The sequence below is a fragment of the Sciurus vulgaris genome (genome assembly GCF_902686455.1).
Source record: "Sciurus vulgaris genome assembly, chromosome: 2".
NCBI classification, from domain to species: domain Eukaryota; kingdom Metazoa; phylum Chordata; class Mammalia; order Rodentia; family Sciuridae; genus Sciurus; species Sciurus vulgaris.
The window spans coordinates 123,347,545-123,375,168 of record NC_136462.1 but is presented as its reverse complement, the minus strand read 5'-3'; the positions used below and the strand labels follow the sequence as shown (position 1 = coordinate 123,375,168).

At 38.5% G+C, this 27,624-nt stretch overlaps 1 protein-coding gene and 1 long non-coding RNA gene across 19 annotated transcripts in view; one reads left to right on the top strand and one right to left on the bottom strand.

Moving 5' to 3' along the window:
* The window catches only part of NRG4 (neuregulin 4), a gene marked incomplete at its 3' end in the record, with an annotated part of 205,100 nt that overhangs the window by 122,835 nt on the left and 54,641 nt on the right, over positions 1-27,624 (bottom strand). The window lies entirely within an intron of this gene.
* Positions 16,584-27,179, top strand: LOC306655104. Its single transcript, XR_013762201.1, has 3 exons — positions 16,584-16,813; positions 17,273-19,978; positions 26,577-27,179. It is a non-coding gene; the product is annotated as an uncharacterized lncRNA (long non-coding RNA).

Genomic DNA, 27,624 nt, shown 5'->3' with positions numbered 1-27,624 from the left:
CACAACTGGCTATGGTAAATTGAGCAGCTATGAACATTGATGTGGCTGTATCCCTGTAGTATGCTGATTTTAAGTCATTTGGGTATAGGCCAAGGAGTGGGATAGCTGGGTCAAATGGTGGTTCCATTCCAAGCTTTCTGAGGAATCTCCATACTGCTTTCCAGAGTGGCTGCACTAATTTGCAAACCCACCAGCAATGTATGAGTGTACCCTTTTCCCCACATCCTCGCCAACACCTATTGTTCCTTGTGTTCTTGATAATCGCCATTCTAATTGGGGTGAGACGGAATCTTAGAATAGTTTTGATTTGCATTTCTCTTATTACTAAAGATGTTGAACATTTTTTCGTATATCTGTTGATTGCTTGTACATCTTCTTCTGTGAAGTGTTTGTTCATTTCCTTAGCCCATTTGTTGATTGGGTTATTTGTATTCTTGGTGTAGAGTTTTTTGAGTTCTTTATATATTCTGGAAATTAGCGCTCTATCTGAAGTATGCGTGGCAAAGATATTCTCCCATTCTGTAGGCTCTCTCTTCTCATTGCTGATAGTTTCCTTTGCTCAGAGAAAGCTATTTAGTTTGAATCTATCCCAGTTGTTGCTTCTTGCTTTTATTTCTTGGGCTATGGGAGTCCTGTTAAGGAAGTCTGATCCTAAGCCAACAAGTTGAAGGTTTGGACCTACTTTTTCTTCTATAAGATGCAGGGTCTCTGGTCTGATTCCGAGGTCCTTGATCCATTTTGAGTTGAGTTTTGTGCAGGGTGAGAGATAGGGGTTTAATTTCATTGTGTTGCATATGGATTTCCAATTCTCCCAGCACCATTTGTTGAAGAGGCTATCTTTTCTCCATTGCATATTTTTGGCACCTTTGTCTAGTATGAGAAAATCGTATTTATTTGGGTTTGTGTCCATGTCCTCCATTCTGTACCATTGATCTGTCTATTTTGCTACCAATACCATGCCGTTTTTGTTACTATTGCTTTGTAATAGACTTGAAGATCTGGTATTGCGATACCCCTGCTTTGCTCTTTCTACTGAGGATTGCTTTAGCTATTCTGGGTTTCTTATTCTTGCAGATGAATTTCATAATTGCTTGCTCTATTTCTGTATTAAATCATTGGGATTTTTCTGTATTAAAATCATTGGGATTTTAATTGGAATTGCATTGAATCTGTATAGCACTTTTGGTAGTATGGCCATTTTGACAATATTAATTCTGCCTATCCATGAACATGGGAGATCTTTCCATCTTCTAAGGTTTTCTTTCTTTCTTTAGTGTTCTGTAGTTCTCATTGTAGAGGTCTTTCACCTCTTTTGTGAGATTGATTCCCAAGTATTTTATTTTTTTCGAGGCTATTGTGAATGGAGTAGTTTTCCTAATTTCTCTTTCTGAAGATGAATCACTTATGTATAAAAATGCATTGGATTTATGAGCATTGATCTTGTAACCTGCTACTTTACTGAATTCACTTATGAGTTCTAAGAGTTTTCTGGTGGAATTTCCAGGTTCCTCTAAATATAGAATCATGTCATCAGCAAACAGGGATAGTTTGAGTTCTTCTTTTCCAATTCGTATCCCTTTAATGTCTTTGGTTTGTCTAATTGCTCTGGCTAGAGTCTCAAGAATGATGTTGAATAGAAGTGGTGAAAGAGGGCATCCCTGCCTTGTTCCAGTTTTTAGGGGGAATGCTTTCAGTTTTTCACCATTTAGAATGATATTGGCCATGGGCTTAGCGTAGATGGCCTTCACAATGCTCCCACTACCCCAATTTTTTCTAGTGTTTTGAGCACGAAGGGGTGCTGTATTTTATCAATTGCTTTTTCTGCATCTATTGAAATAATCATGTGATTCTTAACTTTTAGTCTGTTGATATGGTGAATGACATTTATTGATTTCCTGATGTTGAACCAAACTTGCATCCCTGGGACAAAACCCACTTGATCGTGGTGCACTATCTTTTTAATATGTTTTTGTATGCGATTTGCTAAAATTTTGTTGAGAATATTTGCATCGATGTTCATTAAGGATATTGGTCTGAAATTTTCTTTCTTCGATGTGTCTCCGTCTGGTTTAGGTATCAGGGTAATAATTAGGCTTCACAGAATGATTTTGGGAGGGTTCCCTCCTCTTCTATTTCATGAAATACTTTGAGAAGTATTGGAATGAACTCTTCTTTAAAGGTTTTGTAGAACTCAGCTGAGAACCCATCTGGTCCCGGACTTTTCTTTGTTGGTAGGCTTATGATGACTTCTATTTCATTACTTGAAATTGATCTATTTAAATTGTGTATGTCCTCCTGGTTCAGATTAGGTAATTCATATGTCTCTAGAAACCTGTTGATGTCTTCAAGATTTTCTGTTTTGTTGGAGTATAGATTTTCAAAATAGCTTCTAATTATGTTTTGTATTTCACTTGTGTCTGTCGTGATATTTCCTTGTTCATTCGGAATTATAGTAATTTTAGTAATTTGAGTTTTCTCTCTCCTCTTTTTTAGTGTGGCTAAGGGTTTATGAATTTTGTTTATTTTTTCAAAGCACTATTTATATTGTTTCTTTTGTTTCAATTTTGTTGATTTCAGCTCTGATTTTAACTATTTCCTGTCTTCTTCTACTTTTGGTGTTGCTCTGTTCTTTTTTCTAGGGCTTTGAGCTGTAGTGTTAGTTCATTTATTTGTTGATTTTTTTTTCTTCTTTTATTGAATGTGCTTCATGAAATAAATTTTCCTCTAAGTACTGCTTTCATAGTGTCCCAGAGATTTTGATATGATGTATCTTTATTCTCACTTACCTCTAAGAATTTTTTAATTTCCTTCCTGATGTCTTCAGTTATCCATTCATCATACAATAGCATATTATTTAATCTCCAGGTTTTGGAGTAGTTTCTGTTTTTTAATCCATCATTTATTTCTAGTTTCAATTCATTATTATCTAATAGATTACAAGGTAGTATCTCTGTCTTTTTGTAGTTGCTAACATTAGCTTTGTGGCATAGAATATGGTCTATTTTAGAGAAGGATCCATGTGCTGCTGAGAAGAAAATGTTTTTGCCCTTTGTTGGATGGTATACTCTATAAATGTCCGTTAAGTCTAAATTATTGATTGTGTTATTGAGATCTATGGTTTCTTTGTTCAATTTTTGTTTGGAAGATCTGTCTAGTGGTGAGAGAGGTGTGTTAAAATCACCTAGTATTATTGCGTTGTGGTCTATTTGATTTCTGGAATTGAGAAGGATTTGTTTGACGTACATGGATGAGCCACTGTTTGGGGCATAGATATTTATGATTGTTATGTCTTGCTGATTTATGCTTACCTTAAGCAGTATGAAATGTCCTTCTTTATCTCTTCTGACTATCTTTGTCTTGATGTCCACATTATCTGATATGCGGATGGATGCTCCGGCTTTTTTGCTGTGTCCATGTGCATGGTATTTTTTTCCCATCCTTTCACCTTTAGTCTGTGGGTATCTCTTTCTATGAGATGAGTCTCTTGCAGGCAGCAAATTGTTGGATCTTTCTTTTTAATTCAATCTGCCAGTCAATGTCTTTTGATTGATGAGTTCAGGCCATTAACATTCAGGGTTATTATTGAGATCTGATTTGTATTCCCAGTCATTTGGCTCATTTTTTTGTTTGTTTGTTTTTTGGCATGACTTGGTTTTTCCTTTGTTTGGCTATTCCTTTAGGCTAGTTCCTCCTGTTGCTGATTTACATCATTGTTTTTCATGTCTTCATCATAGAATATTTTCCTGAGAATATTCTGTAGCGCTGGCTTTCTTTTTGTAAATTCTTTTAGCTTTTGTGTATCATGGAAAGATTTTATTTCATCGTCAAATCTGAAGGTAAGTTTTGCTGGGTATAAGATTCTTGGTTGGCATCCATTTTCTTTCAGGGCTTGAAAAATGTTGTTCCAGGCCCTTCTAGCTTTTAGGGTCTGGATTGAAAAATCTGCTGATATCCATATTGGTTTCCCCCTGAATGTAATTTCTTTTCTCTCACAGCCTTTAAAATTCTGTCTTTATTTTGTATGTTAGGTATTTTCATTATAATGTGCCTTGGTGTGGGTCTATTGTAATTTTGTATATGTGGAGTCCTATAAGACTCTTGTACTTAATTTTCCATTTCATTCTTTAGATGTGGGAAATTTTCTGATATTATTTCATTGAATAGATTATTCATTTGGTTTGTTTCTCTAAGCCTTCCTCAATCCCAATAATTCTTAAATTTGGCCTTTTCATGATATCCCATAATTCCTATAGATTCTGTTCATGATTTCTTACCATCTCTCTATTTGGTCAACGTTGTTTTCAAGATTAAATATTTTGTCTTCAATATCTGAGGTTCTGTCTTTCAGGTGTTCTATCCTGTTGGTTATGCTTTCTATGGAGTTTTTAATTTGGTTTATTGTTTCCTTCATTTTAAGGATTTCTTTTTTTTTTTTTTAGTATCTCTAATTAAAGAATTGAAATGATCTTTTGCTTCCCATATTTGCTCTTTTAACTGTTGAGTGGTGGGATCATTCAAAGCCTGCATTTGCTCTTTCATCCCATTGTTTGCTTCTCTGATCATTTTAATTATGTACATTCTGAACTCCCTTCTTACATTTCTTCTGCCATGCTGTCATTGGATTTTATTGGTGAAGCATCTAGGTTTGTTTGGGACATTTTCTTCCCTTGTTTTCTCAAGTCAAGTATCTACCACTCCAGTAGTGAAACTCTATTGACTTATAGTGTCCCTGTAGATATCCAATAACTAGCCTCCTAGTCTTCTGTGGCCTGAAGTCTTGGAGGAAGTTGATAATGCAGTGATACACAAGGAAGCTGCCCCTGTAGGGGTGGTGGCCTTCAGGTGGGGTATATTTCCTGCTGGTGGGAAGAGGCACCTCCACTTGTTGACCAATGGTCGGTCAAAAGGGGGACTAAACCGCATGCTGGGGCATGGCTGATCTGGACCTGTGTCTCTGGTTCTACCACCCTGGTGGGAAAACCTTGCCCATTGGGGAAGACTCAGCTGGTGGGGAGGTCTCGCTGGGCAGCTCTCCTTTGAGACGTTCCCTTCGGTCCAGAACTACCACCTAGCCTGGGCAACCCTCCTTTGCAATTCCCAGGGGTCTGTTGATGCTTGTACATCTTCTTCTGTGAAGTGTCTGTTCATTTCCTTAGCTCATTTGTCGATTGAGTTATTTGTATTCTTGGTGTAGAGTTTTTGAGTTCTTTGTATATTCTGGAAATTAGTGCTCTATCTGAAGCATGAGTGGCAAAGATATTCTCCCATTCTGTAGGCTCTCTCTTCCCATTACTGATAGTTTCCTTTGCTTAGAGAAAGCTATTTAGTTTGACTCTATCCCAGTTGTTGATTCTTGCTTTTATTTCTTGGGCTATGGGAGTCCTGTTAAGGAAGTCTGATCCTAAACCAGCAAGTTGAAGGTTTGGACCTACTTTTCTTCTGTAAGATGCAGGGTCTCTGGTCTGATTCCAAGGTCCTTGATCCATTTTGTGCAGGGTGAGAGATAGGGGTTTAATTTCATTCTGTTGCATATGGTTTTCCAGTTTTCCGAGCACCATTTGTTGAAGAGGCTATCTTTTCTCCATTGCATATTTTTGGCACCTTTGTCTAGTATGAGAAAATCGTATTTATTTGTGTTTGTGTCCATGTCCTCTATTCTGTACCATTGATCTACCTGTCTATTTTGGTACCAATACCATGCCGTTTTTGTTACTATTGCTTTGTAGTATAGTTGAAGTTCTGGTATTGCGATACCGCCTGCTTCATTCTTCCTGCTAAGGATTGCTTTAGCTATTCTGGGTTTCTTGTTCTTCCAGATGAATTTCATGATTGCTTGCTCTATTTCTGTGAGGAACGTCATTGGGATTTTAATTGGAATTGCATTGAATCTGTATAGCACTTTTGGTAGTATGGCCATTTCGACAATATTAATTCTACCTATCCAAGAACATGGGAGATCTTTCCATCTTCTAAGGTCTTCTTTAATTTCTTTCTTCAATGTTTTGTAGTTTTCATTGTAGAGATCTTTTACCTCTTTGGTTAGATGAGTTCCCAAGTATTTTATTTTTTTTTTTGAGGCTATTGCAAATGGAGTTGTTTTCCTCATTTCCCGTTCAGCTGTTTCGTCGCTTGCATATAAAAATGCTTTAGATTTATGCCTGTTGATTTTATAGCCTATTTTGCTGAATTCATTTTTGAAGTCTAGAAGTTTTCTGGAGGAGGTTTTTGGATCCTCTAAATATAGAATCATGTCATCAGCAAATAGTGACAGCTTAAGTTCCTCTTTTCCTATTCGTATCCCTTTAATGTCTTTGGTTTGTCTAATTGCTCTGGCTAGAGTCTCAAGAATGATGTTGAATAGAAGTGGTGAAAGAGGGCATCCCTGCCTTGTTCCAGTTTTTAGGGGGAATGCTTTCAGTTTTTCACCATTTAGAATGATATTGGCCACGGGCTTAGCGTAGATGGCCTTCACAATGTTAAGGCCACTACCCCAATTTTTTCTAGTGTTTTGAGCATGAAGGGGTGCTGTATTTTATCAATTGCTTTTTCTGCATCTATTGAAATAATCATGTGATTCTTAACTTTTAGTCTGTTGATATAGTGAATGACATTTATTGATTTCCTGATGTTGAACCAACCTTGCATCACTGGGACAAAACCCACTTGATCGTGGTGCACTATCTTTTTAATATATTTTTGTATGTGATTTGGTAAAATTTTGTTGAGAATTTTTGCATCGATGTTCATTAAGGATATTGGTCTGAAATTTTCTTTCCTCGATGTGTCTCTGTCTGGTTTAGGTATCAGGGTGATATTGGCTTCATAGAATGAGTTTGGGAGGGTTCCATCCTCTTCTATTTCATGGAATACTTTGAGAAGTATTGGAATGAGCTCTTCTTTAAAGGTTTTGTAGAACTCGGCTGAGAACCCATCTGGTCCCGGACTTTTCTTTGTTGGTAGGCTTTTGATGACCTCTTCTATTTCATTGTTTGAAATTGATTTATTTAAGTTGTGTATGTCCCCTCGTTCATTTTAGGTAATTCATATGTCTCTAGAAACTTGTTGATGTCTTTGAGGTTTTCTGTTTTGTTGGAGTATAGATTTTCAAAATAGCTTCGAATCATGTTTTGTATTTCACTTGTGTCTGTTGTGATATTTCCTTGTTCATTCCGAATTTTAGTGATTTGAGTTTTCTCCCTCTTTCTCTTTGTTAGTGTGGCTAAGGGTTTATCAATTTTGTTTATTTTTTCAAAGAACCAACTATATATTTTGTTAATTTTTCCGATTGTTTCTTTTGTTTCAATTTCGTTGATTTCGGCTCTGTGTCTAACTATTTCCTGTCTTCTACTACTTTTGGTGTTGGTCTGCTCTTCTTTTTCTAGGGCTTTGAGCTGTAGTGTTAAGTCATTTATTTGTTGATTTCTACTTCCTTTTGTTGAATGCGCCCCATGAAATAAATCTTCCTCTAAGTACTGCTTTCATGGTGTCCCAGAGATTTTGATATGATGTGTCTTTGTTCTCGTTTACTTCTAAGAATTTTTTAATTTCCCTCCTGATGTCTTCTGTTATCCATTCATCGTATAATAGTGTATTATTTAATCTCCAAGTATTGGATAAGTTTCTGTTTTTTTATTCTGTCATTTATTTCTAATTTCAATCCATTATGATCTGATAGAGTACAAGGTAGTATCTCTATCTTCTTGTATTTGCTAACAGTAGCTTTGTGGCATAAAACATGGTCTATTTTAGAGAAGGATCCATGTGCTGCTGAGAAGAAAGTGTATTTGTTCTTTGTTGGATGGTATATTCTATATAAGTCGGTTAAGTCTAAATTGTTGATTGTGTTATTGAGATCTATGGTTTCTTTATTCAATTTTTGTTTGGACGATCTATCCAGCGGTGAGAGAAGTGTGTTAAAATCGCCTAGTATTATTGTGTTGTGGTCTATTTGATTTCTGGAATTGAGAAGGATTTGTTTGACGTACATGGATGAGCTGATGTTCGGGGCATAGATATTTATGATTGTTATGTCTTGCTGATTTATGCTTCCCTTAAGCAGTATGTAATGTCCTTCTTTATCCCTTCTGACTAGTTTTGGCTTGAAGTCCACATTATCTGAAATGAGGATGGATACTCCAGCTTTTTTGCTGTGTCCGTGTGCATGGTATGTTTTTTCCCATCCTTTCGCCTTTAGTCTGTGGGTATCTCTTTCTATGAGATGAGTCTCTTGCAGGCAGCAAATGGTTGGATCTTTCTTTTTAATTCAATCTGCCAGTCTATGTCTTTTGATTGATGAGTTCAGGCCATTAACATTCAGGGTTATTATTGTGATATGATTTGTATTCCCAGTCATTTGGCTCATTTTTGTTTTTTGACATGATTTGGTTTCTCCTTTATTTGGCTTTTCCTTTAAGCTAGTTCCTCCCGTTGCTGATTTGCATCGTTGTTTTTCATCTTTTCCTCATGGAATATTTTGCTGAGAATGTTCTGTAATGCCAGCTTTCTTTTCGTAAATTCCTTTAGCTTTTGTTTATCATGGAAGGATCTTATCGTCAAATCTGAAAGTGAGTTTTGCTGGGTATAAGATTCTTGGTTGGCATCCGTTTTCTTTCAGGGCTTGGTAAATGTTGTTCCAGGCCCTTCTAGCTTTTAGGGTCTGGATTGAAAAATCTGCTGATATCCATATTGGTTTCCCCCTGAATGTAATTTCTTTTCTCTCACAGCCTTTAAAATTCTGTCTTTATTTTGTATGTTAGGTATTTTCCTAATAATGTACCTTGGTGTCGGTCTGTTGTAATTTTGTACATTTTGAGTCCTATAAGCCTCTTGTAGTGGTTTTCCATTTCATTCTTCAGATTTGGGAAATTTTCTGATATTATTTCATTGAATAGATTGTTCATTCCTTTGGTTTGTTTCTCTAAGCCTTCCTCTATCCCAGTAATTCTTAAATTTGGCCTTTTCATAATATCCCATAATTCTTATATATTCTGTTCATGATTTCTTACCATCTTCTCTGTTTGGTCAACTTTGTTTTCAAGATTAAATATTTTGTCTTCAATATCTGAGGTTCTGTCTTTCAGGTGTTCTATCCTATTGGTTATGCTTTCTATGGAGTTTTTAACTTGGTTTGTTTCCTTCATTTCAAGGATTTCTGTTTGGTTTTTTTTCAGCATCTCTAACTCTTTATTGAAATGATCTTTTGCTTCCCGTATTTTCTCTTTTAACTGTTGATTGGTGTGATCATTTAATGCCTTCATTTGCTCTTTCATCTCCTCGTTTGCTTCTCTGATTGTTTTAATTATGTACATTCTGAACTCCCTTTCTGACATTTCTTCTGCTGTGCTGTCATTGGGTTTTATTGATATAGTATCTAGGTTTGTTTGGGACATTTTCTTCCCTTGTTTTCTCATATTGGTCAGATGTCAGTGGGACTCTGTGATATTTCAGGTTTCCTCTATTGGCTTATAGTGTCCCTGTAGATTTCCAGTGTATCACCTCCCACCCTTCAGTAGCCTGAAGTCTTGGAGTAACTTGATAATGCAGTGCTTCTGAAGAATGCTGCCCCTAGCCCGCTACTGGTTCCAGGGAGAGAGACCTGGAGAGGTCTCTGGCTGCCCTACCCTGGTCCCAGAGGCTGCTTGTGGGTCGGAGGTCTCCGCTGGCTTGGGGACTTGTGGCTGGCTCTGTGTAGAAAGGCTCTCACTGGGTGGTCTGCTCCGAGAAGCTAGGCTAGAAAGGCGATTCCCGCCGGAGGGAGCCAGGCTGCTTGGGGAAGTCCCTGGCTGCCCTGTCCTGGTCTCTGAAGTAAACTGTGGACAGGCCGGACCTGGCCACGCGCTGGTTCTGTGCAGAAAGGCTCTCACTGGGGGCTTGCTCCGCGAAGCTGGAGAATCTGGCCCTGTGGGAGGAGCCCACCACCAGAGTGTTCAGGGCTGCCTGGGGGAGACTCTATCTGCCCTGCTCTACTCTAATAAGCCTCCTGAATCCAGGCCTGCCGGCCAGCTGAGCTTCACTGGGTGGGGGAGACTCACCCCATGGTTCTATTTTAGTCCAAGTCTCTCAATGCCTCCCTTTCTGAATCCTGGGTTCTGGAGTGACTGGAGATGCAGTCACCCTCTAGTCCGCCATCTTGGATCACCCCGTGGAAAAAGTCTGCAGCTGGAGGGGGGCAAGGCCGCCTGGAGAGGTCTCTGGCTGCCCTGCCCTGCTCCCAGAGGCTGCTTACAGGTCAGAGATCTCCGCTGGCTTAGGGAGTTGTGGCTCGCTCTGTGTAGAAAGGTTCTCACCTACCCTGTTCTTTAGTGTGTTTAACACAAGCTCACAATTATAGCCTGATATTAAAATGTAAGCATAGAACTAGGCTTTACCAAAGAGTAATGTGTTTATTTCACTCAAAATATTAAAAATACTTTTTTCCCCCAGGCAGTTGTCACACAAAATGACCTAACGTTGGGGGAGGGGGGAGTCATTAAGAAGAGCATAAATAAAACAGACCCAAAATGTAAGATTTTACTTACAAAGCTTTTTTGTTGCACAGAAAGTAAAAATGCTGTTACAATCTTGGTGTGACTGGTAGCCATGTACAGTTGACTCACCAATCACAGTTGTCTACACTACAGCAAGAGTCTTACACAAAAAAACCCTAATAATGCATACAATTTTGTTGCAGCAAAGTCCCCAAGGTTGGTGGTGGATTACCAAGAGGGACTAAAAGGAGGAAGGCAGAATGTCACAAAAACTATCCTTAGGCTCTTTGGGTGGGTGGGTGTCCTGGGGCTTTTATCACAGCTACCACTTTTTTTTAAAACAGCTATCAAAACCATGAGCAGTCCAACCAATACTGAACAGGTCTGTTCTTGCAGTCTATCTCAGGTCTTAATCATCTTCTCCTTCATTATCTGTTCTCTATTCCTCTTTTCACCTTTCCTGCTTTCTTCCTCCTCTGTACAATAATAAAAATTGACTTTTGAGAATGACCATTGGAAAGGCATTTCCCTAGGATGCTGCTAATGCAGGCAATTTTTTTGTTGGAAGACTAAAAAGATGTAAACTTGTCCACATTAACATGTTTTTGATTAAGAGGCATTAATTAAAAGGAAATTTAGTGACTATGGAACCAACATGGGCAAAACGCACAGCAGCACCTCAACCCACACAGTAAAGCTATTAGTTTTTTCAACCTTAAAAAGAAAAAAAAAATCAATGCAGGGTCACAAAAACATAAAAAAGCAAGAAAATATAACAGCACATTATTGGAACACAGTAATTTTCTAATAACTAACCCCAAAGAAATGAAAATGTGTTACTCACCTGTAAAATTATTCAAAACTATGATCTTAAGGAAACTTAGCTAGATACAAGAGAATACAAATAGATACCTCATTGATGTTGTGGTTTGGAAAAACTCATTAACTGAATGAGGAATTCAACAGAGATAAATACCGTAAGAGAAGAACCAAAAAGAAATCTTGGAGTTGAAAAATTGAATGAAATAAAAAATACAATAGAAAGTTTCAACAGCAAAATAGGACAAGCAGAAGAAAAGAATCTGTGAACTTGAAGATAGGTCTTTTTGAAATCAGTCAGAGGGAAAAGAAAATAAAAGGAGTCAAGGCAGCCAAACTCAGGGGACACTATTAAATGAACAAATGTTTGCATATGGGAGTCACAAAAGGAAAAGAGATAAAGAAAGGGACAAAAGGGTTCTTTTTTTATTATTATTATACATGACAATGATTTTTGACATATACAAACATGGAGTGTAACTTCCCATTCACATGGTTGTACATGATGTAGAGTTACACTGGTCATGTATTCATATGAACACAGAAAAGTTATGTCCAATTCATTCTACTGGCTCTCTCATTCCCACACCCCTATTTTCCCCTCATTTTCCCCCTGTCTAATCCAGTGAACTTCCACTCCTCCCTTCAACCACCACCCAGCATACTGTGAGTCAGCATCCACATATCAGAGAGAACTTTTGGTCTTTGATTTGGGGGGATTGGCTTATTTCATTTAGCACGATTGCCTCCAGTTCCATCCATTCACAGGCAAATGCCTTATAATCTCATTCTTCTTTATGGCTGAGTAATATTCTACTGTGTATATGTACCACATTTTATTCATCCATTCATCTGCTGAAGGGCACCTAGGTTGGTTCCATAGCTTAGCTATTGTGAACTGAGCTGCTATAAACATCAATGTGGCCAAGTCACAAGAGTATGCTGCTTTTAAGTCCTTTAGGTATATGCGGAGGAGTGGGATAACTGGGTCAAATGGTGGTTCCATTCCAAGTTTTCTGAGGAATCTCCATGCCGCTTTCCATAATGGTTGCCCCCATTTGCAGTCTTATCAGCAATGTATGAGTGTACCTTTTTCCCCACATCCTCGACAATAATATTATTGCTTGTATTCTTGATAATTGCCACTCTGACTGGAGTGAGATGGAATCTGTGTAGTTTTAATTTGCATTTCTATAATTACTAGTGGTGTTGAACATTTTTTCATATATTTGTTGATCATTCATATTTCTTCTTCCATGAAGTGTCTGTTCAGTTCTTTTGCCTATTTATTGATTGGGTTCTTTGTTTTGGGGGGGTTAAGTTGTTTCAGTTCTTTTTATGTCCTGGAGATCAGTGCTGAATCTGAGGTGCAGGTGGCAAAGACTTTCTCCCATTCTGTAGGCTGTTTCTTTGTGTTCCTGATTGTTTCCTTTGCTGTGAAGAAGCTTTTCAGTTTTATACAATCACATTTATCACTTCTTGACTTTACTTATTGCACTTTAGTAGTCTTGTGAGGAATTTGGTTCTTAAGCCAATATGATGGAGATTTGGGCCTACTTTTTCTTCTAGTAGGCACAGGGTCTCTAGTCTAATACCTATGTCCCTGACCCACTTTTAGTTGAGTTTTGTGCAGGGTGAGAGGGATTTAATTTCAGCAAAAGAGTTATTTAATGCAATAATCAATAAAATTTCCCAAGTCTTGGAGGAGATATGGATATCCAGATTCATGAAGTTCTAAAGTCCCTAGATTCAATCCAAGATGTTCCCTCCAAAGCATATTTTAATCAGTCAAAAGTCAAAGAAAAGGTTCTATAACAAATACAATAAAAGCATAAAGTTTCATATAAGGGAATCCCTGCTAGACAATAGTGCATTTCTCAACAGTAACTTTGTAGGTTAGGAGAGAATGTGATGAAGGAAAAGAAAAGGAAAAGGAAAAAAATCACAAAGGCAGACATTAGGAGAGGAAGAAAAGAAAAAAAGGAAAGGAACTATAAAACAATCTGACGTCAAAAACAAAATGGCAATAGTCATTACCTGTTAATAAGAACCCTGAATGTAAGTAATTAAATTGTTCAATCAAAAGTAGCTATGAGGAGAGAAGTAGGTGGATTAGAGGCACTCAGTACTCACCTGCTGCTCCACAAGACTAAAGTCAAAACAATAGGTATACAGTTACGTGTTGAGGTGTATGTGTATTTGGTCCATAGGAAAATACTGGAGTGCAAGAGCAGAGAGTCAGCAGACAGATAAAACCCAGAAGTTATTTGTTTTTAGAGTAACAAGAGAAATAGAGTACCCCCAACACTATGATCTTGGCAGGGGAGGGAAAGTACCCCTTCAGCAGAGGTATGGATGAAAAAGAGTCCTGGTCTGCAGAGTCTGGCAACAGGCAAACACACAGTCTGAGAAGACAGGAGACCTAGGATCACTTAGTGAGCTGGCACTGGAGAAAGGTTTCTCTGCACTTCCCAGCATACTCACATGGGAGTCATTTTAAGAAGGTTTCCATCCCTGAGCTTACTGCTTGGGATTTTTAAATCTCCAAGACCTAATAGCTTCTTCTCTTTACTGGCTCAATGGGTGTCCACAATGAAAGGCAGTTTGAGTCTAGGGAAGTGACTGTTGCACAAATCCACTGAGAATTCTAGGTAGTAGAAAAATAGTCTGTGAGGCAAAGGGAAGTTGAAGGCACTTCCATTTAAAATTGGCAATTCAGCCTCTGTGACAAGGACCAAGACCAACTGTGTGTGGAAGACCAGTAAATGCCAACAGGGTTGGGTCCCGGAGTACCATGATGGGGACTGGCAGATTGTTTCATATTCCCCTTGTATCCTCCAGTGCATCCCATTGGTTTGGTCACTTCCTCTATGCTCACAGGCATTCAGAGAAAAAACCACCAAGGTTTGGACTTTTGCATGCTTCCAAGTACACTAACTAAGGGTCTTGGGACCAAGAGGAGCAAATGTGATTGGTCCAGAAAGTTGGTGGACAAGCTGGTGGGTGGTTTCTAATATCATTGCATTCCTATCTCCAGTTGCAAACACACAGACCTCTTAAAGTTGCCTTAGTTGAGAACAACTTTGCCTTAGCTTGAGCCAGTGGGCAAGTTTGCAGTGGGGAATCAGCCTGCAAACTGCCCTAACTGGTTTGACCTGTTTGACTGGAAGTGAGAAGAAACCCACTGGACTGCAGGTGTGCACCACAACCTACCCTATATCTGGCAGATCCCAAAAATAGAGATCTGGGAAAGAAGTGTCTCAATTTCAAATACCATGTCAAGGAGGAATATTTGACTTTTCTTGTTCTTGTGTTTGTCTTTGTTTTGTTCTGTATCATTTTGTTCTCCCTTGTCAGTGAAATAATGGCAGAAAATGTCCCAAATCATGAGAATGATGTGGAGATTCAGATAGTGGAACCATTTTTGTTTTAGTCAGCATTTTCATCACTGTGACCAGAAAACCTGACAAGAACAATTTAGAGGTGAAAAAAATTTTTGGCACTCATGGTTTCAGAAGTTTCAGTTCATGAATGGCCAACTCCATTGCTCTGGGTCTGAGGTCAGGCAGAACATCTTGGTGGAAGAGTGTAGAGGAGGAAAGTGCCCAAGGACATGGACATCAGAAAGCAGAGATAGAGCTCCACTCACGGGATATAATCCCCAAAGGCACACCCCTAGTAACCTATCTTCTCTAGCCACAGTCAACCTTCCTTATCACTCAGTTAATCCATATCAGGGGATTAATCCACTGATTGGGTTATAACTATCATCATCTAATCATTTCACCTCTGAATCTTCTTGCATTGTCTCATACAAGTTCATAGTTAAACTATAACACATTTAGAACTCCAAACAGACATGACCAGAAAAGAACCTCTCCACAACATATTATAGTTAAAATACCAAAAGTAAAGAATAATAAAAGTTGCAAGAGAGAAGCACCAATTCACTTATGAAGATGAACCTATCAGAAGAGCAGCAGATTTCTGAGGAGAACTCGTAGGAGCCAAAAGGCATGGAATGATACATTTCAAGGACTAAAAAAAAATGTGTCAACCTAGATGACTAAGTCCAGCAAACTTATCTTTCAGAATTGAAAAAGAAATAAAGACCTTCCACAATAAGCATAAACAAAGAATTCATCACCCCTAAAACAGCATTACAGAAAATACTCAAAGGAATCCTATGCCCAGATGAGGAAGCAAGATAAACACAGTCAGAGCATAGAAAAGAATAAATAAATTGCACTAGAAGAGTAGTTATGCAAATCAGAAATAAGAAAAAAATCAAACATGATTATTTCATTAAATCATCAAACTACTAAGATGAACAAGGGAAAAGGAAACAAATGTAGAATTCTCAGAACAACCAAAAGAAAAACAACAAAATGAAAGGAACTGGTACATTTCTTTCAATAATAATCATGAATGTAAATGGTCTGAATTCACCAATTAAAAGACACAGACTGCCAGGTACAGATCTGTAATTCCACATCTATAATCCCAAATTAATCAAGACCAATAATCTTGATGAGCATAGGTGCAAAAATCTTCAATAAGACATTTGCAAATTTAATTCAGCATCACATGAAAAAGATCATACACCATGATGAAACTGATTTAATTTCAGAAATGTAAAGTTGATTCAATTAGCACAAATCAATAATGTAACACATCACATAAATAGAATCAGGGATAACAATTGCATTATCTCAATAGATGCAAGAAGAATCTTCAATAATCCCTTTATGATAAAAATCCTGAATAAACTAGGATCATACCTCAACATAATATGGCTGCATACAACAAATCCATTGCCAACATCATATTGAAGGGGTGAAAATGAAAGCATTTCCTCTAAAATCAGGAATGAGGATGTCCATTCTCACTGGTCTTTATCCAATATAGTGTTGGAAATTTTAACCACAGCAATCAAGAGAAAGAAAAGGGAAACAAACAGGAGAGGAGGAAGATGCAGCATCCCTAATTGCAAATGATATGATTCTATACTTAGAAAACCCAGAGTATACCAATAATCTCTTAGAATTAATAAATTCGGTAAAATAAAATGATGCAAAAATCAACATACAAAAACATATAGGTAGCTTTCCTACATACCAACAATGATCTTGCTAAGAAATCAGGAGAACAGGGCTAGAGGTGTAGCTCAGTGGCAGAGCACTTGCCTAGTATGTATAAGGCATAAGGACGTGGGTTCAATCCCTAGCAACACACACACACACATACACACGATTAAAACAAGAAGGAAAACAATTCCATTCACAATAGATTCATACACACACACACACACACCCCTAGGAATAAACCTAACCAAAAAGGTGAAAGACATCCACAGTGAAAATTATAAAACACAGAAGAAAGAAACTGGAAAAAAAAAAAACCTGAAAGATGAAAAGACATTCCACCTTCATGGATTGTGAGAATTAATAGTTAAAATGACCATACTACCAAAAGTGATATACAGCTTCAATGCCATTCCCATAAAAATATCAATGACATCCTTCATTGTTGGGACTAATGACACGTTAACTAACTCAGGCTGACTCCTTACTCCCTGGCGAGTGAGCAAGATCAAGGCCTCAAAGGCGGTTTCAATAGTTAATGACGATGAATTGGACCACCGTCAGGGATTGGTTAACAACAGTTCCGTGAACGTGATCAGTTCGTGCTTGCCATATAGTCTTATGGGACTTTTGCCTGCGTGAACACCCCATGCCTTGCTGACCTTTAAGCTGATTGGTTCCTGCCTAGCCCCCACCCTACATAAAATCTGTGTGATTTCCTCAATAAACGAGTTCCTGCTGTGACGGGTCTCCCTGACGTGTCTGATTGTCCTCCGCACGGAGGGCTGGGAGCGGGCGGTCAGTCGGCTTTACCTATCCCGGTCTGACCTTGTTGGGGAGTGTCCCCTTCCCTTGCCACTGGTCGAGAAGAGCAAGGGGGCTTAAGACCCCAACACTTCATAGAACTAGAAAAAAAAACCCTGAAATTAATATAAAAGCACAAAAGACCCTAAATTGCCAAAGCAATTCTAGCAAACAGAATAATTCTGGAGGCATCACAATACCTGATTTCAAAATACATTATAGAATAATGGTAACAAAACCAGTGTGGTATTGGCATAAAAACAGACATGTAGAACAATGGAATAGAATAGTGAGCCCAGGAATAAACCTATGCATCCAGTCATGTAATTTTAAATGAGACAAAAACAAACATTGGAGAAATGATAGCCTCTTCACCAAATAGTGTTGGAAAAATAGGACTTCTACCTGTAGAAGATTAAAACTAGATCACAATCTCTCAACCTGTATGAAAAAGTAAAAATGAAACAAAAACCTTAATGTAAATCTGAAACCTTGAAACCATTAGAGGAAAACATAAGGGAAACACTTCAAGATATAAATATAGGCAATGATTTCCTGAACAGGCCTCAAGTAGCTCAGGAAACAAGCAAGAATCAACAACTGGGATTATATTAAATTAATAACCTTGTACATAGCAAAGAAAAAATAAAGAGTGACGAGATGACCTACTAAATGGGAGAAAATCTTTATCAGCTATTCATCTGACAGAGGCTTAATAATATCCAGAATATATAAAGAACCCAAAAAAAGTCATACACCAAAAGTACTGGTAATCTAATCAACAGATGGGCAAATGAGCTGAACAGATACTTCTCAAAAGAAGAAGTACAAATATGCCTGGCATGATGACACATGCCTGTAATGCCAGCAGTTCAGGAGGATCCCAAGTTCAAAGCCAGCCTCAGCAACTTAGCAAGACCCTGACTTGGGGAAAAAAAAAAAAAAAAGGATCCAAGATAGCAGTTTAGAGGAAGAGTACATTCCTAATTGCTCCATGGCTCAAAATTCAAGCAGCAAAAATATTGTTCCTTGGTGAAGTAATAGAGGGATTTCACTAAAATTCAATATTGTATAGTTAGAGTGTCTCAGACTTGGAAATTTGGGTATATTAAACAAAGGAGAAAGAGTACATTAGAGTCAAACTGTTTATAGCAGCAGCAGCTGTAAGCAGTGCTGGTTCACCACAGAGGGAGGAAAAACATAAGAAGAAACAGATTTGGTACAGAAAAACCTAAAATCAGAAAAGAGATAAGAACTGAGCTGATCCAGCTTAGCCACACTGTAAACTGGTGCTTGAAAAGTACTCTATTTCCCAAGTGGCTACACAGAGCTGAGGTGGAGTCATTGTGAGGTGATCACACTACAGCAGCTAATGTGGGAACCAGGAGATCACAAAAAACACTGTCACATTGCCCCAGCAAGCATATGCCATGTGGCCTAGGATGTACCTAGCAGAAGGTGAGTGAAATAGGCAAAGAGAAGATTGCAACCAGGCAGATTCAAATCAGAAAAGCAAAGGAGAGGCCAACTGGTTTCACCTTTGAGTCTGGCAACTCACATGACCAACTCAAGTGGGTGGGGAATCTGAACAGCCAGGTTCAGAGACTAAGTTTTGGAAGACTCTTCCTGTGCAGCACAGCATGTGGAAGACTGGCTCCTCTGCCCCATGAGTAGAATTCTTGAGATGCTTCTGAGATCCAAAATCCCAACAAAGATGTCAAGGTCAGCCTAGGGGTGTGTTGATCTAATCTCTCCAGAGCAGACAGCACCTAGCACCCAGAGCAGACAGGGCTGAGGCCTGATTAGACCTTAGCCCCACCTACTAGAACTCCTGTTGATAGAACTCTGCAGCAGCTCCCTGCTGGGAGTGCACTCACTGATTTGGTCTGTGCAGACAAAACTCCAACTAACTAACATCTCACTCCATCCTACCTCATACACTTGCTACATCTCTTCTGCATTCTCTCTGTTTACCTTCTGAAATTGTACACTCTTTTCTACCTTCCTAGCACATTTTATTTTCTCTTAACTTTAATTTTTACCCTTTCTTAGAACTGGATTATATAACTCCTGCCCCCACAATTAATGCTGATGCAATGATTAATTCAAAAGAATCATTACCTTTGAAATCCAAGAGAACACACAAAAACAACTAAATAAATTACAGAAGTCAATGTAGGACATGAATGAGAAATTCAATAAAGAAATAAAAATATTGGAAAAGAACCAAACAGATATCTTGGAAATGCAATACACATTAAATCAAATAAAATGTTTAGTTAAAAGTCTAATAGAGGAGACAATGCTGAAGACAGATCTCAAAGCTAGAAGACAAAATGGCCAGCCTTGAACATTCAGACAGCATTAAAGAAAATAAGTTACATAATCAGAATACACAATAATTCTGGGACAACATTAAGAGACCAAATTTTAGAATCATTGGAATGGAAGAGGTTTGTGATATGCATTCTAAGGAAATTGATAATCTCTTCAGGTAAATAATCACAGAAAAATTTCCAAATGAGAGTAAGATGGACATCCATATATGGGAGGCATTCAGAACCCCAAATAGACTAGGGCAAAAATGAACCTCTCCACAATAAATCATAATTAAAATATGTAACCTACAGAACAAGAATAAATTGTTAAAAGCATCAAGAGAAAAACATAAGGTCACATTTAGAGGCAAGTCTATCAGAATAACTTTCAATTTCTTAGCACAAACTCTAAAAGCCAGAAGGGCTTGGAATGATGTGTTTTAAGTCCTGAAAGAAAATTACTGTCAATCAAGATTGCAATATCCAGGCCAGAGCTGCAGGCGGTTGCCAGAGGAGAAGCCGCGCGGCGAGCTGTTTGGAATCAGAACGACGCTTCTGAACCCCGGGGCCTGCCCTGAGGACAAGGAGGAAGAGGAGCAGCCGCTTGGATTCGGGTGACTATACGGGAACTACAGGCGGTTGCCAGAGAAGGGGCTGCGTGGCGAGCTGTTTGGACCCTGACCACTTCTGAACCCCGGGGCCTGCCTGGAGGAGTAGGAGAAGGAGGAGAAGGAGCGCGGCGGGTCCTTTGGACTCGCAGTGACTGCATTAGCGCTCCAGGCGGCGGCTCAGAGGAGAAGGCGAGTGGTGAGTTGTTTGGTCTTAAAGTGACAGCTCCTGAACACAGGGGGGCTGCCTGGAGGAGAAGCGTGGTGGGACGCTTGGTCTTGAGGGACCACACCAGAGCTCCGGGCGGTTGCCCAGAGGACCCGTGCAGCGGGTCACGTGGATTCAGAGCCACTCAGAGGGACTGCTCCTGAACACCCGGGAGGTTATCTGGAGAAGGAGGAGGAACGGGCAGGGTCACTTCGACTCGGAGTGATTGATTGCCCCGGGCTACGGGTGGTTGGTGGGAGGAGGAGGCACGCAGTGAGTTTCTTGGACTCCTAGTGACTGCACCGGCATACTGGGCGGCTGTCTGGAGGAAGAGGCCTGTGGCGGGTCTCTGGGACTCAGAGCGATTGTTCGGGGCCACAGGTGGCTGCTCAAAGGAGGGGCCACGCAGCCAGGCGATTAGGTGCAGAACAGGGTCCCAGGATCTAGGAGGCTTCTGGGTGGAAGAGCCGCACAGAGACAGGCTTAGGGTGGAGCGAAGGTTCCAGGCCTATGGGCAAATTCTCTGAGGAGGGGCAGCCTAAGGAGATTCATCTGCGAAGGGTGAGGCTCCCAGGCCCAGGAGGTAGGGCCGGGCCCCTGGAAACTTTGCAGAGGAAGGCAGCCCAGCCCAGGCAGTAGCTGTAAATTGAGGGGAACCTCTAGGAGGAAACTGACCAGCGAGACCTCCCCACCGGGTGAGTCTTCCCTGCTGGGTGAGGTTTCCCACAAGGACGGTAAAACCAGAGGCTCAGGCCCAAACAGGCCTTGCCTCAGCCCACAGCCTAGGTCCCCTTTGGATGACCATTGGTCAACAAGTGGAGGCACCTCTGCCCACTAGCAGGGAATATACCCCACCTGAAGGCCACCACTCCTAGAGAGGCAGCTTCCTTGTGGAGCACCGCATTATCAACTTCCTCCATGACTTCAGCCTACTGAAGGCTAAGAGGGGATATATATAGAAATCTTCAGGGTCATTGTAAATCAACAGAGGAAATCTGCAATATCTCAGCGGTCCACTGATATCTGAACAACATGAGAAAACAAGGAAAGAAAATGCTGCAAACAAATCTAGATGTTACATCAATAAAACCCAATGACAGCATGGCAGAGGAAATGACAGAAAAGGAGTTCAGAATGTACATAATTAAAATGATCAGAGAAGCAAACAAGGAGATGAAAGAGCAAATGCAAGCATTGAATGATGAGATGAAAGAGCAAATGCAAGCACTGATTGATCGCACCAATCGACAGTTAAAAGAGCAAATACAGGAAGCAAAAGATCATTTCAATAAAGAGTTAGAGATATTGAAAAAAAACCAAACAGAAATCCTTGACATGAAGGAAACAATAAACCAAATTAAGAACTCCATAGAAAGCATATCCAATAGGATAGAACACCTGGAAGACAGAACCTCAGACATTGAAGACAAAATATTTAACCTTGAAAACAAAGCTGAACAAACAGAGAAGATGGTAAGAAATCATGAACAGAATCTACAAGAACTATGGAATATCATGAAAAGGCCAAATTTAAGAATTATTGGGATTGAGGAAGGCCTAGAGAAACAAGCCAAAGGAATGAACAACCTATTCAATGAAATAATATCAGAAAATTTCCCAAATCTGAAGAATGAAATGGAAAATCAAGTTCAAGAGGCTTACAGGACTCCAAATACACAAAATTACAACAGACCCACACCAAGGCACATTATAATGAAAATACCTAACATACAAAATAAAGACAGAATTTTAAAGGCTGTGAGAGAAAAGAACCAAATTACATTCAGGGGGAAACCAATACGCATATCAGCAGATTTTTCAATCCAGACCCTAAAAGCTAGAAGGGCCTGGAACAACATTTTTCAAGCCCTGAAAGAAAATGGATGCCAACCAAGAATCTTATACCCAGCAAAACTTACCTTCAAATTTGACGATGAAATAAAATCCTTCCATGATAAACAAAAGCTAAAAGAATTTACAAAAAGAAAGCCAGCATTACAGAACATTCTCAACAAAATATTCCATGAGGAAGAGATGAAAAACAAAGAAGCAAATCAGCAAAGGGAGGAATTATCCTAAAGGAATTGTCAAATAAAGGAGGAAACAAGTTGTGTCAAACAAATAAATAAACAAAATTTTAAAAATGAACCAAATGATCGGGAAACCAAATCATTTCTCTATAATAACCCTGAACGTTAATGGCCTGAATTCATCAATCAAAAGACATAGACTGGCAGACTGGATTAAAAAGAAAGATCCAACAATATGTTGCCTGCAAGAGACTCACCTCATAGAAAAAGATACCCATAGATTAAAGGTGAAAGGATGGGGAAAAACATACCATGCACATGGACTCAGCAAAAAAGCTGGAGTATCCATCCTCATTTCCGATAATGTGGACTTCAAGCCAAAGTTAGTCAGAAGGGATAAAGAAGGTCATTTCATACTGCTTAAGGGAAGCATAAATCAGCAAGATATAACAATCATAAACATCTATGCCCCAAACAGTGGCTCATCTATGTATGTCAAACAAATCCTTCTCAATTTCAGAAACCAAATAGACCACAACACAATAATACTAGGTGATTTTAACACGCCGCTCTCACCACTGGACAGATCTTCCAGACAAAAATTGAGCAAAGAAACCATAGATCTCAACAACACAATCAATAATTTAGACTTAACGGACATTTATAGAATATTCCATCCAACCAAGAGTGAATACACTTTCTTCTCAGCAGCACATGGATCCTTCTCTAAAATAGACCATATATTATGCCACAAAGCTAATGTTAGCAAATACAAGAAGATAGAGACACTAGCATGTATTCTATCAGATCATAATGGATTGAAGTTAGAAATAAATGAAAGAGTAAAACACAGAAACTATTCCAACATCTGGAGATTAAACAATATGCTATTATATGATGAATGGATAACAGAAGATATTAGGAAGGAAATTAAAAAATTCTTAGAGGTAAATGAGAACAAAGAAACATCATATCAAAACCTCTGGGACACTATGAAAGCAGTACTTAGAGGGAAATTTATTTCATGGAGCGCATTTAATAAAAGAAGTAAAACTCAACAAATAAACAACCTAACACTACAGCTCAAAGCCTTAGAAAAAGAAGAACAGAACAGCACCAAAAGTAGTAGAAGACAGGAAATTGTTAAACTCAGAGCTGAAATCAATGAAATTGAAACAAAAGAAACAATACAAAAAATTGACAAAATAAATAGTTGGTTCTTCGAAAAAATAAACAAAATTGATAAACCTTTAGCCACACTAACAAAGAGAAGACGAGAGAAAACCCAAATCACTAAAATTCGGAATGAACAAGGAAATATCACTACAGACAGGATGGAAATACAAAACATAATTAGAAGCTATTTTGAAAATCTATACTCCAACAAAATAGAAAATTTCGAAGACATCAACAGGTTTCTAGAGACATATGAATTGCCTAAACTGAATGAGGAGGACATAAACAATTTAAATAGACCAATTTCAAGTACTGAAATAGAAGAAGTCATCAAAAGCCTACCAACAAAGAAAAGTCCGGGACCAGATGCGTTCTCAGCCGAGTTCTACAAAACCTTTAAGGAAGAGCTCATTCCAATACTTCTCAAAGTATTCCATAAAATAGAAGAGGAGGGAACCCTCCCAAACTCATTCTATGAAGCCAATATCACACTGATACCTAAACCAGACAGAGACTCATCAAGGAAAGAAAATTTCAGACCAATATCCTTAATGAACATCGACGCAAAAATTCTCAACAAAATTTTAGCAAATCGCATACAAAAACATATTAAAAAGATAGTGCACCATGATCAAGTGGGTTTCATCCCAGGGATGCAAGGTTGGTTCAACATCAGGAAATCAATAAACGTAATTCACCATATTAATAGACTTAAAGTCAAGAATCACATGATTATTTCAATAGATGCAGAAAAAGCATTTGATAAAATACAGCACCCCTTCATGCTCAAAACACTAGAAAAAATAGGGATAGTGGGAACATTCCTTAATATTGTAAAGGCCATTTATGCTAAGCCCATGGCTAATATCATTCTAAATGGTGAAAAACTGAAAGCATTCCCCCTAAAAACTGGAACAAGGCAGGGATGCCCTCTTTCACCACTTCTATTCAACATCGTTCTTGAGACTCTGGCCAGAGCAATTAGACAAACCAAAGAAATTAAAGGGATACGAATTGGAAAAGAAGAACTCAAACTATCCCTGTTCGCTGATGACATGATTATATATTTAGAGGAACCTGGAAATTCCACCAGAAAACTCTTAGAACTCATAAGTGATTTCAGTAAAGTAGCAGGTTACAAGATCAATGCCCATAAATCCAACGCATTTTTATACATAAGTGATGAATCTTCAGAAAGAGAAATTAGGAAAACTACCCCATTCACAATAGCCTCGAAAAAAATAAAATACTTGGGAATCAATCTCACAAAAGAGGTGAAAGACCTCTACAATGAGAACTATACAACACTAAAGAAAGAAATTAAAGAACACCTTAGAAGATGGAAACATCTTCCATGTTCTTGGATAGGAAGAATTAATATTGTCAAAATGGCCATACTACCTAAAGTGCTATACAAATTCAATGCAATTCCAATTAAAATCCCAATGACGTACCTTACTGAAATAGAGCAGGCAATTATGAAATTCATCTGGAAGAATAAGAAACCCAGAATAGCTAAAGCAATCCTTAGCAGGAAGAGTGAAACAGGGGGTATTGCAATACCAGATCTTCAACTCTACTACAAAGTAATAGTAACAAAAACGGCATGGTATTGGTACCAAAATAGAAAGGTAGATCAATGGTACAGAATAGAGGACACGGACACAAACCCAAATAAATACAATTTTCTCATACTAGACAAAGGGGCCAAAAATATGCAATGGAGAAAAGATAGCCTCTTCAACAAATGGTGCTGGGAGAATTGGAAATCCATATGCAACAGAATGAAACTAAACCCATATCTCTCACCATGCACGAAACTAAACTCAAAATGGATTAAGGACCTCGGAATCAGACCAGAGACCCTGCAGATTATAGAAGAAAAAGTAGGTCCAAATCTTCATCTTGTTGGTCTAGGACCAGACTTCCTTAACAGGACTCCCATAGCACAAGAAATAAAAGCTAGAATCAACCACTGGGATAGATTCAAACTAAAAAGCTTTCTCTCAGCAAAGGAAACTATCAGCAATGCGAAGAAAGAGCCTACAGAGTGGGAGAATATCTTTGCCAATCATACTTCAGATAGAGCACTAATCTCCAGAATCTATAAAGAACTCAAAAAACTCTACTCCAAGAATTCAAACAGTCCAGTCAACAAATGGGCTAAGGAAATGAATAGACACTTCACAGAAGAAGATCTACAAGCAATCAACAAACATATGGAAAAATGTTCAACATCTCTAGTAATAAGAGAAATGCAAATCAAAACCACCCTAAGGTTCCATCTCACCCCAATTAGAATGGCGATTATCAAGAATACGAGCAACAACAGGTGTTGGCGAGGATGTGGGGAGAAAGGTACACTCATACACTGCTGGTGGGGCTGCAAATTAGTGCAGCCGCTATGGAAAGCAGTGTGGAGATTCCTTAGAAAACTTGGAATGGAACCACCATTTGACCCAGCTATCCCACTCCTTGGCCTATACCCAAAGGACTTAAAATCTGCATACTACAGAAATACAGCCACATCAATGTTCATAGCTGCTCAATTCACAATAGCCAGACTGTGGAACCAACCTAGATGCCCTTCAATTGATGAGTGGATAAAGAAACTGTGGTATATATATACTATGGAATATTACTCAGCCATAAAGAATGATAAAATTATGACATTTGCAGGCAAATGGATGAAATTGGAGAATATCATGCTAAGTGAGATAAGCCAATCTCAAAAAGCCAAAGGACGAATGATATCGCTAATAAGTGGAGGTTGACACATAATGGGGGGGAGGGAAGGGTTAGAGTTAGGGTTAGGGAGGGGGGCAAGTATGGAGGAAGGAACTACTGTATAGAGGGTAAAGAGGGGTGGGACGGGTGGGGGGAAGGGAAAAAATAACAGAATGAATCAAACAACATTGCTCTATGTAAATTTATGATTACACAAATGGTATGCCTTTACGCCATGTTCAAACAGAGAAACAACATGTATCCCATTTGTTTACAATAAAAAAAAAAGGAAAAAAAAAAAAAAAGAAAGAAAAAAAAAAAGATTGCAATATCCAGCAAAAATACCCTTCAAAATTGAAAAAGGAAATGAAAACCTTCCAAGATAAGCAGAAACTAAAAGAATTCATGACAATTAAATGGGTACTCCATACCTTACTTAATGAAATACTCCACACAGAAGAAATCAAAAACAAACCCCAGGACTGGGGTTGTGGCTCAGGGTTAGTGCACTTGCCTAGCATGCATGAGGCCCTGGGTTTGATCCTCAGCACCACATAAAAAAAAAGGCATTGTGTCCACCTACAACTAAAAAATTTATTAAAAAAAAAAAAAAAAACTCAGAATTCACAATGAACAAATCTTTTGAAGAGTAACTAAGCAGAAGAGAAAAGGAACCAAATTAAACATTATAAATAAATCAAAATAGCAAGAATAGACAACTCTGTAATAATATTGAATGTAAATGTTCTCAACTTTCCAATTAAGACATAGGCTGGCAATAGATTTAAAAACAAGATCCAACTATATGTTGTTTGTAAGATATGTGCCTTATAGGTAAAGATAGCCATAGGCTGAACGTGAAAGGATGGAAACTGATATACAATGCAAATTGAAACCGAAAACAGGCAGGAGTAGCTACTTTCATATGTGACAAAGCAGGCTTCACAGAAATCCAATAGATAATTAGGCACTATTTTGAAAATTTATACTCCAATAAATTGGAAAACATATGAGAAATGGATACATCTCTAGACAAATATATCTGCCAAAATTGAATCAGGAGGATATAGAAAACCTAAATAGATCAACAACTAACAATAAAATAGAAGTATAACAAAAAAACCTTCCAAAGAAAAGCCCAGCACCAGATGAATTCTTAGCTCAATTTTACCAAATCTTTAAAGAACTAATGCTCATATTATTCCATAAAATAGAAAAAGATGGCACATTTCCAAATGAAGCCAGCATCACATTCATACCAAAACAAGATAAGAACACATCAAGAAAGAAAACTACAGATCAATATCCCTGTTGAACTTAGATGCAAAAATACCCAATAAAATATAAGCAAATCAGGGGCTGGGGATATAGCACAGTTGGTAAA